The sequence below is a fragment of the Pristiophorus japonicus genome, chromosome 1, assembly GCF_044704955.1.
Source record: "Pristiophorus japonicus isolate sPriJap1 chromosome 1, sPriJap1.hap1, whole genome shotgun sequence".
Lineage (NCBI taxonomy): Eukaryota > Metazoa > Chordata > Chondrichthyes > Pristiophoridae > Pristiophorus > Pristiophorus japonicus.
Genome location: NC_091977.1, coordinates 169,611,509 through 169,627,361, shown reverse-complemented (window position 1 = coordinate 169,627,361; position 15,853 = coordinate 169,611,509). Strand labels below are relative to the sequence as shown.

Sequence of the window (15,853 nt, the reverse complement as noted above, 5' to 3'; positions counted from 1 at the left end):
GTAATCCTTCGCAAACTATTGACTGTTGAAGCACCGAACCTGAGCAAAGCCATAACGATAGCCCAGGCATTTATGTCCACCAGCGATAACACCAAACAAATTTCGCAGCACAAAGATGTTTCGGCAAGTACTGTACACAAAGTATTGTTTTCAGGCAGAAATGCATAAGGCAGAACGTACATGTCTGCAGCTGCACGACCTCAGATGACCCAGAGTCCACCATCAAATGTTAATGCGAGGCAATTAACACCTTGTTGGCGCAGCGGAAGTGATCATCGAGCCCATCAATGCCACTTCAAACACTATGCGTGCAAAGGCTGTGGAACAGTGGGACACCTCCAGCGAATGTGCAGATGAACTGCAAACCCTGCAAACCACCACACTGCAGAGGAAGACTGATCCATGGCGGATCAAACTGAACTAGAGACTCAAACCGAGGAGGCAGAAGTGTACGGGGTACACACCTTCACCACAAAATGTCCACCGATCATGTTAAAAGTCGAACTGAACGTAATTCCAGTATCCATGGAACTGGACACAGGTGCGAGTCAGTCCATCATGAGCAAAAAGGCCTTCGACAGGCTGTGGTGCAACAAGGCACACAGGCCCAAGCTGAGCTCCATTCACACCAAACTGAGAACTTACACTAAAGAGCTGATCCCTGTAATTGGCAGCTCAGCAGTAAAAGTCTCCTATGATGGAACAGTGCACGAACCACCACTATGGATTGTACCAGGAGATGGCCCCACACTGTTCAATAGAAGCTGGCTGGGAAAAATCCGTTGGAACTGGTACGACATCCGAGCGCTTTTGTCCGTCAACGATGCCTCATGTGCCCAGGTTCTGAGCAAGTTTCCGTCGTTGTTTGAGCCAGGCATCGGAAGTTTCTCGGGGGCGAAGGTGCAGATCCACTTGGTTCCCGGTACACGACCCATCCACCACAAGGCACGGGCGGTGCCATATATGATGCGAGAGAAAGTGGAGATCGCGCTAGACAGGCTGCAATGAGAGAGCATCATCGTGCCGGTGGAGTTCAACGAGTGGGCCAGTCCGATTGTTCCGGTTCTCAAGGGCGATGGCACAGTCAGAATAGTGGGGACTATAAACGTTTTTGCGCTGCAGGACCAGTACCCGCTACCCAAGGCAGACGACCTATTTGCGACGCTGGCAGGAAGAAAGACGTTCACCAAGTTGGACCTGACCTCGGCCTACATGACACAGGAGCTGGTGGAATCTTCGAAAGGCATCACCTGCATCAACACACACAAAGGTCTGTTCATCTACAATAGATGCCCATTTGGGATTTGATCGGCGGCGGCGATTTTTCAAAGGAACATGGAGAGTTTGCTAAAGAAGGTTCCGCGCACCGTGGTTTTCTAGGATGACATATTGATCACAGGTTGGGACACCATTGAACACTTGCAGAACCTGGAGGAGGTTCTAAGTCGGCTAGATCGTGTGGGACTCAGGTTGAAATGCTTAAAGTGTGTGTTCCTGGTGTCAGAGGTCGAGTTCTTAGGGAGAAGAATCGCGGCAGATGGCATGAGACCCACCGACGCCAAGACAGAGGCCATCAGGAACACGCCGAGACCACACAACGTGATGGAGCTGCGGTCGTTCCTGGGACTCCTCAATTATTTTGGTAATTTTCTACCCGGGTTAAGCACCTTGCTAGAACCTCTACTTAAGTTGCTACGCAAGGGAGATGACTGGGTATGGGGGAAATCACAAGAGACGGGTTTTGAGAAAGCCAGAAATTGGTTCTGTTCCAACAAACTGCTTGTCTTGTATGATCCATGCAAACCTTTAGTGCTAGTTTGCGATGCGTCTTCGTACGGGGTTGGGTGTGTGTTACAACATGCAAATGAATCGGGAACATTGCAACCGGTCGCTTATGCGTCCAGGAGCTTGACCAAGGCTGAAAGGGCCAACAGCATGATTGAAAATGAAGCTCTGGCATGCGTTTACGGGGTGAAAAAAATGCGCCAGTATCTGTTTGGGCTTATGTTTAAGTTAGAAACTGACCACAAGCCGCTCATATCACTATTCTCAGAGAGCAAAGGTATCAATACCAATGCCTCTGCTCGCATCCAAAGATGGGCGCTCACGCTGTCTGCATATAACTATGTAAATCGCCACAGGCCAGGCACAGAGAACTGCGTTGATGCCCTCAGTCGGTTATCATTGCCCACCACCGGGGTGGAAATGGCACAGCCTGCAGATTTGCTCTTAGTGATGGATGCATTTGAAAACAAAAAGTCACCCGTTACGGCCCACCAGATCAGGACCTGGACCAACCAGGATTCTTTACCTTGTCCCTTGTAAAAAACTGCGTCCTCCATGGGAGCTGGTCCAGCGTCCCAGCAGAGATGCAGGAAGAGATCAAGCAGTTCCAGTGGCGTAAAGACGAAATGTCCATACAGGCGGACTGTCTTTTGTAGGGTGATCGCATGGTTTTGCCCAAGAAAGGCAGGGAAACGTTCATACGCGACCTACACAGCATCCATCCAGGCATAGTAATGATGAAAGCTATAGCCAGATCCCATGTGTAGCAGCCCGGCATCGACTCAGATTTGGAGTCTTGTGTGCGCCAACACAACACTTGCTCTCAACTGAGCAATGCACCCAGGGAGGCACTGCTAAGTTTGTGGTCATGGCCCTCCAAACCAGGGTCTAGGATCCATGTTGACTTCGCTGGCCCGTTTCTAGGCAAAATGTTTTTGGTTGTTGTGGATGCTTATTCAAAATGGATTGAGTGTGTAATAATGTCTGTAAGCACGTCCACTGCCACCATCGAAAACCTACGAGCCATGTTTGCCACGCACGGCCTGCATGATGTCCTTATCAGCGACAATGGGCCGTTTTTGTAATCAATTATTAAAGATGAAATAGCAGCACATTTGGAAAGCAGTGGATCGGTCCAAGACAGCATGGATTTATGAAGGGGAATTCATGCTTGACAAATCTTCTGGAATTTTTTGAGGATGTAACTAGTAGAGTGGACAAGGGAGAACCAGTGGATGTGGTGTAACTGGACTTTCAAAAGGCTTTTGACAGGATCCCTGATAGAGAATTCAAGCTCTGCAGCCTGGCTGCAGTTTTGAGAAAAAACAGACCACATTGCATTAAGTCATCAATCAACTTGACATTTTAGGACCTTTGGTAGCAAGCCAATTAAAGGTTAACAGACTATCAATTGAGCCAATAAGGTCAAAGAAGGCGCATTCTTTTCTGTAAACTGAGCCAGGTATAAGTACAGCCATTTTGACCATGTGGTCTCAGAAGGACAAAGGCCTGGCTTAAAGCCAGAAGCTTGTTGCTGCTGCCAGAATAAAATTACATTAAAACTACAACCGGAGTTCATATTTCATTGGAAATTAAGAGATCTAACAAAGATCCCACACAAGAGATTGGTGTGCAAAATCAAAGGACATGGTATTGGGGGTAATATACTGACGTGGTTGGAGAACTGGTTGGCAGACAGGAAGCAGAAAGTCGGGATAAACGGGTCCTTTTCAGAATGGCAGGCAGTGACTAGTGGAGTGCCGCAGGGCTTAGTGCTGGGGCCCCAGCTGTTTACAATATACATTAATGATTTAGATGAAGGAATTGAGTGTAATATCTTCAAGTTTGCAGATTACACTAAACTGGGTGGCGGTGTGAGCTGCGAGGAGGACGCTAAAAGGCTGCAGGGTGACTTGGACAGGTTAGGTGAGTGGGCAAATGCATGGCAGATGCAGTATAATGTGGATAAATGTGAGGTTATCCACTTTGGGGGCAAAAACACGAAGGCAGAATATTATCTGAATGGCGGCAGATTAGGAAAAGGGGAGGTACAACGAGACCTGGGTGTCGTGCTACATCAGTCATTGAAAGTTGGCATGCAGGTACAGCAGGCGGTGAAGAAGGCAAATGGTATGTTGGCCTTTATAGTTAAGGGATTTGACTATAGGAGCAGGGAGGTCTTACTGCAGTTGTATAGGGCCTTGGTGAGGCCTCACCTGGAATATTGTGTTCAGTTTTGGTCTCCTAATCTGAGGAAGGATGTTCTTGCTATTGAGGGAGTGCAGCGAAGGTTCACCAGACTGATTCCTGGGATGGCGGGACTGACATATGAGGAGAGACTTGATCAACTGGGCCTTTATACACTGGAGTTTAGAAGGATGAGAGGGGATCTCATAGAAACTTACAAGATTCTGACGGGACTGAACAGGTTAGATGCGGGAAGATTGTTCCCGATGATGGGGAAGTCCAGAACCAGGGGACATAATCTAAGGATAAGGGATAAGCCATTTAGGACTGAAATGAGGAGAAACTTCTTCACTCAGAGAGTTGTTAACCTGTGGAATTCCCTTCCGCAGAGAGTTGTTGATGCCAGTTCATTGGATGTATTCAAGAGGGAGTTAGATATGGCCCTTACGGCTAAAGGGATCAAGGGGTATGGAGAGAAAGCAGAAAAGGAGTAGTGAGGGAATGATCAACCATGATCTTATTGAATGGTGGTGCAGGCTCGAAGGGCCGAATGGCCTACTCCTGCACCTATTTTCTATGTTTCTATGTTTCTATGTTTCACCAGTGCTGAATTCAAGGACTTCATGACCCACAATGGGATCATGCACGTCACATCTGACCCGTTCAAGCCCGCATCCAACGACCAGGCAGAACTTGGCTGTCCAAACCATCAAGCAAAGCTTGAAACGCGTGTCGGAAGGCTCCCTGCAGACTCGCCTGTCCCGAGTCTTGCTCAGCTACCGCACCAGACCCCACTCGCTCACCGGGCTTCCCCCAGCCGAGCTGCTCATGAAAAGGGCACTCAAAACAAGGCTCTCTCTAGTCCCCCTGATCTCCATGATCACATCAAGGGCAGGCGGCATCAACAAAGCATGTACCATGATCGCGCAAATTTGCCACACGATATTGAAGTCAATGACCCGGTATTTGTACTCAACTATGGACATGGTCCCAAATGGCTTGGCTGGCACTGTCATAGCCAAAGAAGGGAGTAGAGGGTTTCAGGTCAAACTCGCAAATGGACTAACTTGCAGAAAGCATTTGGACCAAACCAAAATGCGATTCACAGACAGCCAGAAGCAACCTGAAGATGACACCACCAACTTCGACCCTCCGATACACACACAAGTGGCAATCGACATCATGGTTGACCACGAAGCTGAACTCATCATCCCCAGCAGCCCAGCGAAGGCCCAACCAACTCACCTGCACCTGCATTCGTACCGAGACAATCGACTAGGGAGCGGAAAGCCCCCAGATCGTCTCACCCTGTAAACAAGTGTACTATTGACTTTGAGAGAGAGTGATGTTATATATACAACACTATGTAACCAGCATTCTACCGCCACCAGTGGGCGTATCTGTTGGAGTCCCAAGGGATCGCAGCATCCCTTGGGAGCACTGTATATAAGCAGGCTTCCCATGCTGTACCAAGACTCTGGAGTTAGAATAAAGAGACTAAGGCCACACTTACTCATGTCTACAGTTCTCAGTTACATTGTTTTATTTGAGACATAACAGACTTTTTTTGGCGCAGTTGTAAAGGTACATCCAATTGTTTAGTGGCCCAACTGCACCAAAAAAAAAGTTCCAAGTTTCGCCGGCATAATCTTTCATTTTACATAAGAACATAAGAACATAAGAAATAGGAGCAGGAGTAAGCCACACAGTCCCTCAAGCCTGCTCCGCCATTTAATACGATCATGGCTGATCCGATCATGGACTCAGGTCCACTTTCCTGCCCGCTCCCCATAACCCCTTATCGGTTAAGAAACTGTCTATTTCTGTCTTAAATTTAATGATCCAGCTTCCACAGCTCTCTGAGGCAGCGAATGCCACAGATTTACAACCCTCAGAGAGAAGAAATTTTGGAGCGGCGCAGATGTCCTTAAGCTCTGTGGGTGGAGCTTAAGGTCTGCGCCGGAAAACTGAGGTTGCCAGGGTAATGATGAATGGTCTGAAGGACTAGGGCATAAATAAAGCATTTTCCCTTTGCAAAATAAATCTCTAAGTGAGACTTGGGACAACAGACTGAAATCTCAATATATGAAACAATATGAAATTCCTTGATTCCTTTTTAGCATTTATAGATTTTTTTCACCTCTACAGTGCCAGCGCCGCTGCCATCCCGGCCCGAAAGGACCCCGCACCGATCCCAGGCCGAAAGGACCTCGCACCGATCCCGGGCCGAAAGGACCCCGCACCGATCCCGGCCCGAAAGGACCTCGCACCGATCCCGGGCCGAAAGGACCCCGCACCGATCCCAGCCCGAAAGGACCTCGCACCGATCCCGGCCCGAAAGGACCCCGCACCGATCCCGGGCCGAAAGGACCCCGCACCGATCCCGGGCCGAAAGGACCCCGCACCGATCCCGGCCCGAAAGGACCCCGCACCGATCCCGGCCCGAAAGGACCCCGCACCGATCCCGGGCTGAAAGGACCTCGCACCGATCCCGGGCCGAAAGGACCCCGCACCGATCCCAGCCCGAAAGGACCCTGCAACGGCCCGCACTGATCCCAGGCCGAAAGGACCCTGCAACGGCCCGCACTGATTCCAGGCCGAAAGGACCCTGCAACGGCCCGCACTGATCCCAGGCCGAAAGGACCCTGCAACGGCCCGCACTGATCCCAGGCCGAAAGGACCCCGCACCGGCCCACTGCCATCCCAGGCCGAAAGGTCCCCCACACCCAGCCCCCTGCCATGTTTTCAGCTCCGCTGAAACAATGGCGTCTTCTCTCCGCCAATTCTCTCTTCTCTGCGCCGATTTCCTTAAGTGTAGGGAAGGTTTTTCAGAAGGTGCTGCGCCGTTTTAGAATGGTGGCGAAAATTCAGCCCCAGCTTTTAAAAAAACAAGTAGAATGTTTCCAATTGCTTCTGTACCTTCCAATGTGGAAATGTCAGTTGTTAAGATTTTTTATTAATTTTCATCCGCAGCAAAGAAAATGTAAAAGCTTAAACCATGATCTCACAGCACTTCCCCACAGCACACCATTCCACCCGTCGAGCCCGTGCTGACTCTCAGCTAGTCCCACTCCCCTGCCCTTTCTCCATTGCCCTGTCAATTGATTTCCTTCAGATACTTATCCAACTCCCTTTCGAAAAATAAAATTGAGTCTGCCTCCACCATCCTTTCAGGCAGTGCATTCCAGATGTTAACCACTCGCTGCGTAAAAAAGTTTTTTCTTATGTCGCCTTTGGTTCTTTTGTCCTCTGGTTCTCAACCCTTCTGCCAATGGCAACAGTTTCTCTCTATCTACTCAGTCCAGACCTCTCATGATCTTGAACACCTCTATCTAATCTCCACTCAATCTTCTCTACTCCAAGGAGATCAATCCCATCTTCTCCAGTTTATCAACGTAACTGAAGTCCCTCATTCCTGGAATCATTCTCGTAAATCTTTTCTGCACCTTCTCTGAGACCTTCACATGCTTCCTAAAGTGTGGTGCCCAGAATTGGACATAGTACTCCAGTTGGACCTGAACCAGTGTTTTATACAGATTCATCATCATTTCTACACTTTTCTACTCTGTACCTCTATTTATGAAGCCCAGAATCCCGTAAGCCATTTTAACTGCTTTCTCAACCAGCCCTTCAACGATTTATGCACACATACCCCCAGGTCTCTCTGTTCGTGCACCCTCTTTAGGATTGTACTATTTAGTTTATATATCCCCTCCTCATTCTTTCTTCTAAAATGCATCACTTCACACTTTTCTGCATTAAATTTCATCTGCCATGTATCCGCCCATTTCATCAGCCTGTCTATGTCTTCCTGAAATCTATCACTCCCCTCCCCACAGTTCACTATACTTCCAAGTATTGTGTCATCTGCAAATTTTGAAATTGTGCCCTGTACTCTCATGTCCAAGTCATTAATATATATGAAGAAAAGCAGTAGGCCTGGAACTGACCCCTGGGGAACACCCACTGTATACCTTCCTTCAGTCTGGAAAACAACCGGTCACCACTACTCTCTGTTTCCTGACTAGGAGGAGAACTTGCAGGTGATGGTATTCCCATTCACCTGCTGCCCTTGTCCTTTTAGGTGGTAGGGGTTTGGGAAGTGCTGCTGAAGAAGCCTTGGTGAGTTGCTACCGTACTTCTTGTAAATGGTACACACTGCAACCACGGTTCACCAGTAGTGGAGGGTGTGAATATTTAAGGTGGTGGATGGGGTTCCAATCAAGCGGACTGCTTTGTCCTGGATGGTGTCAAGCTTCCTGAGTGTTGTTGGAGCTGCACTCATCCAGGCAAGTATTATTTCACATTTTCTCTGCATCGAATCAGGTGTGCAGTGAAGCACCTTGTACCAGAGATTGAGTTACACATGTCCATTCCACCAAGGCAGCCTACTGACATACTAGAACTTGGAGACTGTTCTCCATTTATTTGGACTTAGCAAGATATGGCCATCCAGCCCTAGCTGAACACCAGCTAACAGACATAGATAGGTAGTGACTATGAAAATTAAGGCAAATGATTTAAGGAAACAAAAGCTAATAATCTGGCTTAAACTGCTTCTATCAGTTTCTAAGCCACTATTTGGAAGTGATTGGTCTCAGGACAAGGAAGAGTTTCATTTGTTTCATTTCATAAGATATGTTCTATAGCAGGGGTCCTCAACCAGGGATCTGTGGACCCATAGAAGATTTCAAGGGGTCCGCCATAAATAAGCCCTGGGATTTAAAGAAAAATCAGATTTAATTAAAAAAAGGAAAAAAGAGAAATACACCATCACATAAAGGTGGGATCGAGCTGAGCAAACTGGTGGTTCCAATCCCAACTCGCAGCTCTGCTTCTCGCTGCTGAACATCGGTGCTGCAGTGCAGCGGTGCAGAGGGACCTGGGGGTCCTTGTGCATGAATCCCAAAAAGTTAGTTTGCAGGTGCAGCAGGTAATCAGGAAGGCGAATGGAATGTTGGCCTTCATGGCAAGAGGGATGGAGTACAAAAGCAGGGAGATCCTGCTGCAACTGTACAGGGTATTGGTGAGGCCGCACCTGGAGTACTGCGTGCAGTTTTGGTCACCTTACTTAAGGAAGGATATACTAGCTTTGGAGGGGGTACAGAGACGATTCACTAGGCTGATTCCGGAGATGAGGGGGTTACCTTATGATGATAGATTGAGTAGACTGGGTCTTTACTCGTTGGAGTTCAGAAGGATGAGGGGTGATCTTATAGAAACATTTAAAATAATGAAAGGGATAGACAAGATAGAGGCAGAGAGGTTGTTTCCACTGGTCGGGGAGACTAGAACTAGGGGGCACAGCCTCAAAATACGGGGGAGCCAATTTAAAACCGAGTTGAGAAGGAATTTCTTCTCCCAGAGGGTTGTGAATCTGTGGAATTCTCTGCCCAAGGAAGCAGTTGAGGCTAGCTCATTGAATGTATTCAAGTCACAGATAGATAGATTTTTAACCAATAAGGGAATTAAGGGTTATGGGGAGCGGGCGGGTGAGTGGAGCTGAGTCCACGGCCAGATCAGCCATGATCTTGTTGAATGGCGGAGCAGGCTCGAGGGGCTAGGTGGCCTACTCCTGTTCCTAATTCTTACGTTCTTATGTAGTTGCAGGTGAGCCCAAGCCCCACCCGCTGAGAAGGGCAAGGTGTGGCGGCCGCTGGTCACTGAGCACAGCTCCCCCGGCTCAAGCTCTCCGTCCTCCACTCTCCTCTCACCACGCTGCGTGGGTTGTTGTTCCCCTCCCCCGGGCTAATTGAAGCAGCTCCTCTTCTACTTTCACCCCTCGTTCCCTGAATCCTCTCACTGAAATACGTCACCTGCGGCAACTGGAACCCACTCAGAATTTGCTTTATCCTATTTTTGTAATTCGCGTGGTTTAGATTGTCAATCAAATGAGGAAGGGGCAAGGAAACATGCTGCAGCTTCGAGGAGGAAAGGAGCTGCTGGGGTTAAACAGTGAATCGCTGTCTTCGTGGAGGAAGAGGAGCAGAATATGTCAACATTAGGAAACTACTAGGATTGACAGTTATTACCAGCAAAACTGAAACAGTTTGCAAAGTCATCTACATATTCTGCATTGTCTAATTTTTCCTCTCATTTTCTCTCCCGCTGTCTTCAAAGTGTTTACTCATACTGTAGCTTAGTTACAAGGGTGCTGGCTGCCCGTTGGGGCCTAATTTAATTCATTCTTCACTGCGAGCCTAGACCTTGAGTGTTAGCAGTCTTACTCTACCAAGGAGGGCATCATGGGCAGACCTGATTGTTCCCATCCAATGTTGGCCTCCAACTGGGATTTCACCCTTCCAGGACTGTCCTGACACTGCTGCGAGCAATTTGGGAGAAAAATTATACAGGCCATGAAAAAGTTCATTTTTTTTTCATTTTTAATGTACACTTTTGTTTATTAGGTATAAAATTAATGGAGATTGGGAAAAAAAGGCTGACTGACAGTCAAGCAGACAACCGGGCATGGATGGAACAGTCACTGAGCGAGTTGGGGTTACGGGAAAAAGAGGGAAATTGGAAAGATCAGATGATTGGGGCTCATATGGAGGGAAAGAGGGATGGGCGTGGGGACCAGTATTTTCTGCAGTGCCGGGAAAGCAGCAGCAGCAGCAACACGGTGACTGGGAGCGGTGCTGAGAGAATTTTTATTCAGACAAATACTTGTGTTGTGCTATGGGGGTCCCTGGAATTTTTAGAACATGGGAGGGGGGCCTCAGAGGCAAAAAGTTTGAGAACCCTTGTTCAACAGAACAGAGACAGTGGGCACAAGGTGACAAATCCATTCATGTTTATGGGGACTGCCAGGCTGAGGAAGAATGTTTTGTGATGAGAGGCCTGATATCTGTTACACTATACTTTTGAGACCCATATTATACTGATTTGTCAAAATTCCATTCATAGAAACCTAGAAAATAGGTGCAGGAGTAGGCCATTCGGCCCTTCGAGCCTGCACCGCGATTCAATAAGATCATGGCTGATCATTCCTTCAGTACCCCTTTCCTGCTTTCTCGCCATACCCCTTGATCCCCTTAGCGGTAAGCGCCATATCTAACTCCCTCTTGAATATATCCAATGAACTGGCATCAACAACTCTCTGCAGCAGGGAATTCCACAGGTTAACAACTCTCTGAGTGAAGAAGTTTCTCCTCATCTCAGTCCTAAATGGCCTACCCCTTAGCCTAAGACTATGGTTCTGGACTTCCCCAATATCCGGAACATTCTTCCCGCATCTAACCTGTCCAGTCCCATCAGAATCTTATACGTTTCTATGAAATCCCCTCTCATCTTTCTGAACTCCAGTGAATAAAGGCACAGTTGATCCAACATCTCCTCATATGACAGTCCAGCCATCCCTGGAATTAGTCTGGTGAACATTCGCTGCACTCCCTCAATAGCAAGAAAGTCCTTCCTCAGATTAGGAGACCAAAACTGAACACAATATTCCAGGTGAGGCCTCACTAAGGCCCTGTACAACTGCAATAAGACCTCTCTGCTCCTATACTCAAATACCCTAGCTATGAAGGCCAACATACCATTTGCCTTCTTCACTGCCTGCTGTACCTGCATGCCAACTTTCAATGACTGATGAACCATGACACCCAGGTCTCGTTGCACCTCCCCTTTTACGAATCTGCCGCCATTCAGATAATATTCTGCCTTCGTATTTTTGCCACCAAAGTGGACAACCTCACATTTATCCACATTGTACTGCATCTGCCATGCATTTGCACACTCACCTAACCTGTCCAAGTCACCCTGCAGCCTCTTAGCGTCCTCCTCACAGCTCACACCGCCACCCAGTTTAGTATCATCTGCAAACTTGCCGATATTACACTCAATTCCTTCATATTAAATCATTAATATATATTGTAATGAGCTGGGGTCCCAGCACTGAGTCCTGCGGCACTCCACTAGTCACTGCCTGCCATTCTGAAAAGGACCCGTTTATCCCGACTCTCTGCTTCCTATCTGCCAACCAGTTCTCTATCCACGTCAGTACATCACCCCCAATACCATGCGCTTTAACTTTGCACACCAATCTCTTGTGCGGGACTTTGTCAAAAGCCTTTTGAAAGTCCAAATACACCACATCCACTGGTTCTCCCTTGTCCACTCTGCTAGTTACATCCTCAAAAAATTCCAGAAGATTCGTCAAGCATGATTTCCCTGTCATAAATCCATGCTGACTTCAACAGATCCTATCACTACTTTCCAAATGCACTGCTATTTCATCCTTTATGATTGATTCCAACATTTTCCCCACTACTGATTTCAGGCTAACCAGTCTATAATTACCTGTTTTCACTCTCCCTCCTTTTTTAAAAAGTGGTTTTACATGAACTACCCTCCAGTCCATAGGAACTGATCCAGAGTCGATAGACTGTTGGAAAATGATCACCAATGCATCCACTATTTCTAGGGCCACTTCCTTAAGTACTCTGGGATGCAGACTATCAGGCCCCGGGGATTTATCAGCCTTCAATCCCATCAATTTCCCGAACACAATTTCCCGCCCAATAAGGATATCCTTCAGTTCCTCCTTCTCACTAGACCCTCGGTCCCCTAGTACATTCGGAAGGTTATACGTGTCTTTCTTCGTGAAGACAGAACCAAAGTATTTGTTCAATTGGTCTGCCATTTCTTTGTTCCCCATTATAAATTCACCTGAATCCGACTGCAAGGCACCTACATTTGTCTTCACTTGTCTTTTTCTCTTCACATATCTATAGAAGCTTTTGCAGTCAGTTTTTATGTTCCCTGCAAGCTTCCTCTTGTACTCTATTTTCCCCCTCTTAATTAAACCCTTAGTCCTCCTCTGTTGAATTCTAAATATCTCCCAGTCCTCAGGTTTGTTACTGTTTCTCGCCAATTTATGTGCCACTTCCTTGGTTTTAACACTATCTTTAATTTCCCTTGTTAGCCACAGTTGAGCCACCTTCCCCGTTTTATTTTTACTCCAGACAGGGATGTACAATTGCTGAAGTTCATCCATGTGATCTTTAAATGTTTGCCATTGCTTATCCACTGTCAACTCTTTAAGTATCCTTTGCCAGTCTATTCTAGCCAATTCACACCTCATACCGTCGAAGTTACCTTTCCTTAAGTTCAGGACCCAAGTTTCCGAATTAACTGTGTCACTCTCCATCTTAATAAAGAATTCTACCACATTATGGTCACTCTTCCCCAAGGGGCTTCGCACAACAAAATTGCTAATTAGTCCCGTTTCATTACACATCACCCAGTTTAGGATGGCCAGCTCTCTAGTTGGTTCCTCGACATATTGGTCGAGAAAACCATCCCTAATACACTCCAGGAAATCCTCCATCACATTACTACCACTTTGATTAGCCCAATCAATATGTACACTAAAGTCGCCCATTATAACTGCTGTACCTTTATTGCACACATCCCTTATTTCTTGTTTGATGCTGTCCCCAACCTCACTACTACTGTTTGGTGGTCTGTACACAACTCCCACTCACGTTTTCTGCCCTTTGGTGTTCCGCAGCTCCACCCATACCGATTCTACATCATCCAGGCTAATGTCCCTCCTTACTATTGCATTAATTTCCTCTTTAACCAGCAACGCCACCCCGCCTCCTTTTCCTCTCTGCCTATCCTTCCTAAATGTTGAATACGCCTGGATGTTGAGTTCCCAGCCTTGGTCACCCTGGAGCCATGTCTCCGTGATGCCAATTACATCATATCAGTTAACTGCTGTCTGCGCAGTTAATTCATCCACCTTATTCCGAATACTCCTCGCATTGAGGCACAGAGCCTTCAGGCTTGTCTTTTTAACACACTTTGCCTCTTCAGAATTTTTCTGTAATGTGGCCCTTTTTGTTTTTTGCCTTGCGTTTCTCTGCCCTCCACTTTTACTATTCTCCTTTCTATCTTTTGTTTCTGCCTCCATTTTATTTCCCTCTGTCTCCCTGCATAGGTTCTCATCCCCCTGCCTTGTTAGTTTAACTCCTCCCCAACAGCACTAGCAAACACTCCCCCCAGGACATTGGTTCCGGACCTGCCCAGGTGCAGACTGTCCGGTTTGTACTGGTCCCACCTCCCCCAGAACCGGTTCCAATGTCCCAGGAATTTGAATCCCTCCCTTTTGCACCACTCCTCAAGCCACGTATTCATCTGAGCTATCCTGCGATTCCTACTCTGACTAGCATGTGGCACTGGTAGCAATCCTGAGATTACTACTTTTGAGGTCCTACTTTTTAATTTAGCTCCTAACTCACTAAATTTGTCTCGTCGGACCTCATCCCATTTTTTACCTATATCATTGGTACCTATATGCACCACGACAACTGGCTGTTCACCCTCCCTTTTCAGAATGTCCTGTACCCGCTCAGAGACGCCCTTGACCCTTGCACCAGGGAGGCAATATACCATCCTGGAGTCCCGGTTGCGGCCCCAGAAACGCCTACCTATTCCCCTTACAATCGAATCCCCTATCACTATAGCTCTCCTACTCTTTTTCCTGCCCTCCTGTGCAGCAGAGCCACCCACGGTGCAATGAACTTGACTGCTGCTGCCCTCCCCTGATGAGTCATCCCCCTCAACAGTACCCAAAGCAGTGTATCTGTTTTGCAGGGGGATGACCGCAGGGGACCCCTGCTCTACCTTCCTTGCACTGCTCTTCCTGTTGGTCACCCATTTACTATCTGGCTGTGTACCCTTTACCTATGGTGAGACCAACTCACTAAATGTGCTATTCACATCATTCTCAGCATCGTGCCGGCTCCAGAGTGAATTCACCCTCAGCTCCTGTGCCGCAATGCGGTCCGTCTGGAGCTGGAGGCGGATACACTTCTCACACACGTAGTCGTCAGGGACACCAGAAGCGTCCCTGACTTCCCACATAGTACAGGAGGAGCATAACACGTGTCCGAGCTCTCCTGCCATGTCTTAACCCTTAGATTAACTTAAATTGGCAACAGCAATGCAAAAGGTTACTTACTGATATAGAAAAGAAAAAGAAAAACTACTTACCAATCACCAGCCAATCACTTACCCCCTTGGCTGTGTATTTATCATTATTATTATTTTATTTATATAGCGCCTTTAACGTAGCAAAACATCCCAAGGCGTTTCACAGCAGTGTTACAAGACAAAACAGATAAATTTGACACTGAGCTACAAATGAAGAAATTAAGGCAGATGACCAAAAGCTTGGTTAAAGAGGTAGGTTTTAAGTAGCGTCTTAAAGGAGGAAAGAAAGGTAGAGAGGCGGAGAGGTTTAGGGAGGGAGTTCCAGAGCTAAGGGCCCAAACAGCTGAAGGTACAGCCACCGATGGTAGAGCAGTTATAATCAGGGATGTTCAAGAGGTCAGAATTTGAGGAGAGCAGACATCTTGTGCGGATGTGAGGCTGAAAAAGATTACAGAGATAGGGAGGGGCAAGGCCATGGAGTGATTTGTAAAGAAGGATGAGAATTTTGAAATCAAGGCGTTGTTTTACTGGAAGCCAATGTAGGTCAGAAAGCACAGGGATGATGGATGATTGTGACTTGGTGCGAGTTAGGATGTGGGCTGCTGAGTTTTGGATGACTTCAAGTTTGTAGAATGTGGAAGGCCAGCCAGGAGTGAGTTGAAGTCGTCAAGTCTAGAGGTAACAAAGGCATGAATGAGGGTTTGTCATATATTACTTTAAATCTGAATTGCTTACATCTTGTCTCACTAGCAGAAATCCTACCCTGACTCTCCGAGGGTGGAAAGAGCAGAATCCAGTCCAGTATCTTGCCAACACCACAAAATGTTCGAACAGCTCAATTTTTAAATTGATGATCCTGTTGCTGTTGACATCATTGTTCTACCCACTGGCAGGGGTGACAGTTAGCTAATAGCAATCTCCCCTGTTCCTGAGCTTTATG

The 15,853-nt window shown here is 47.3% G+C and overlaps 1 protein-coding gene across 1 annotated transcript in view; it reads right to left on the bottom strand.

Annotated features, from left to right (window-relative positions):
- Positions 1 to 15,853, bottom strand: part of mctp1a (multiple C2 domains, transmembrane 1a) — a 979,537-nt gene that overhangs the window by 846,333 nt on the left and 117,351 nt on the right. The window lies entirely within an intron of this gene.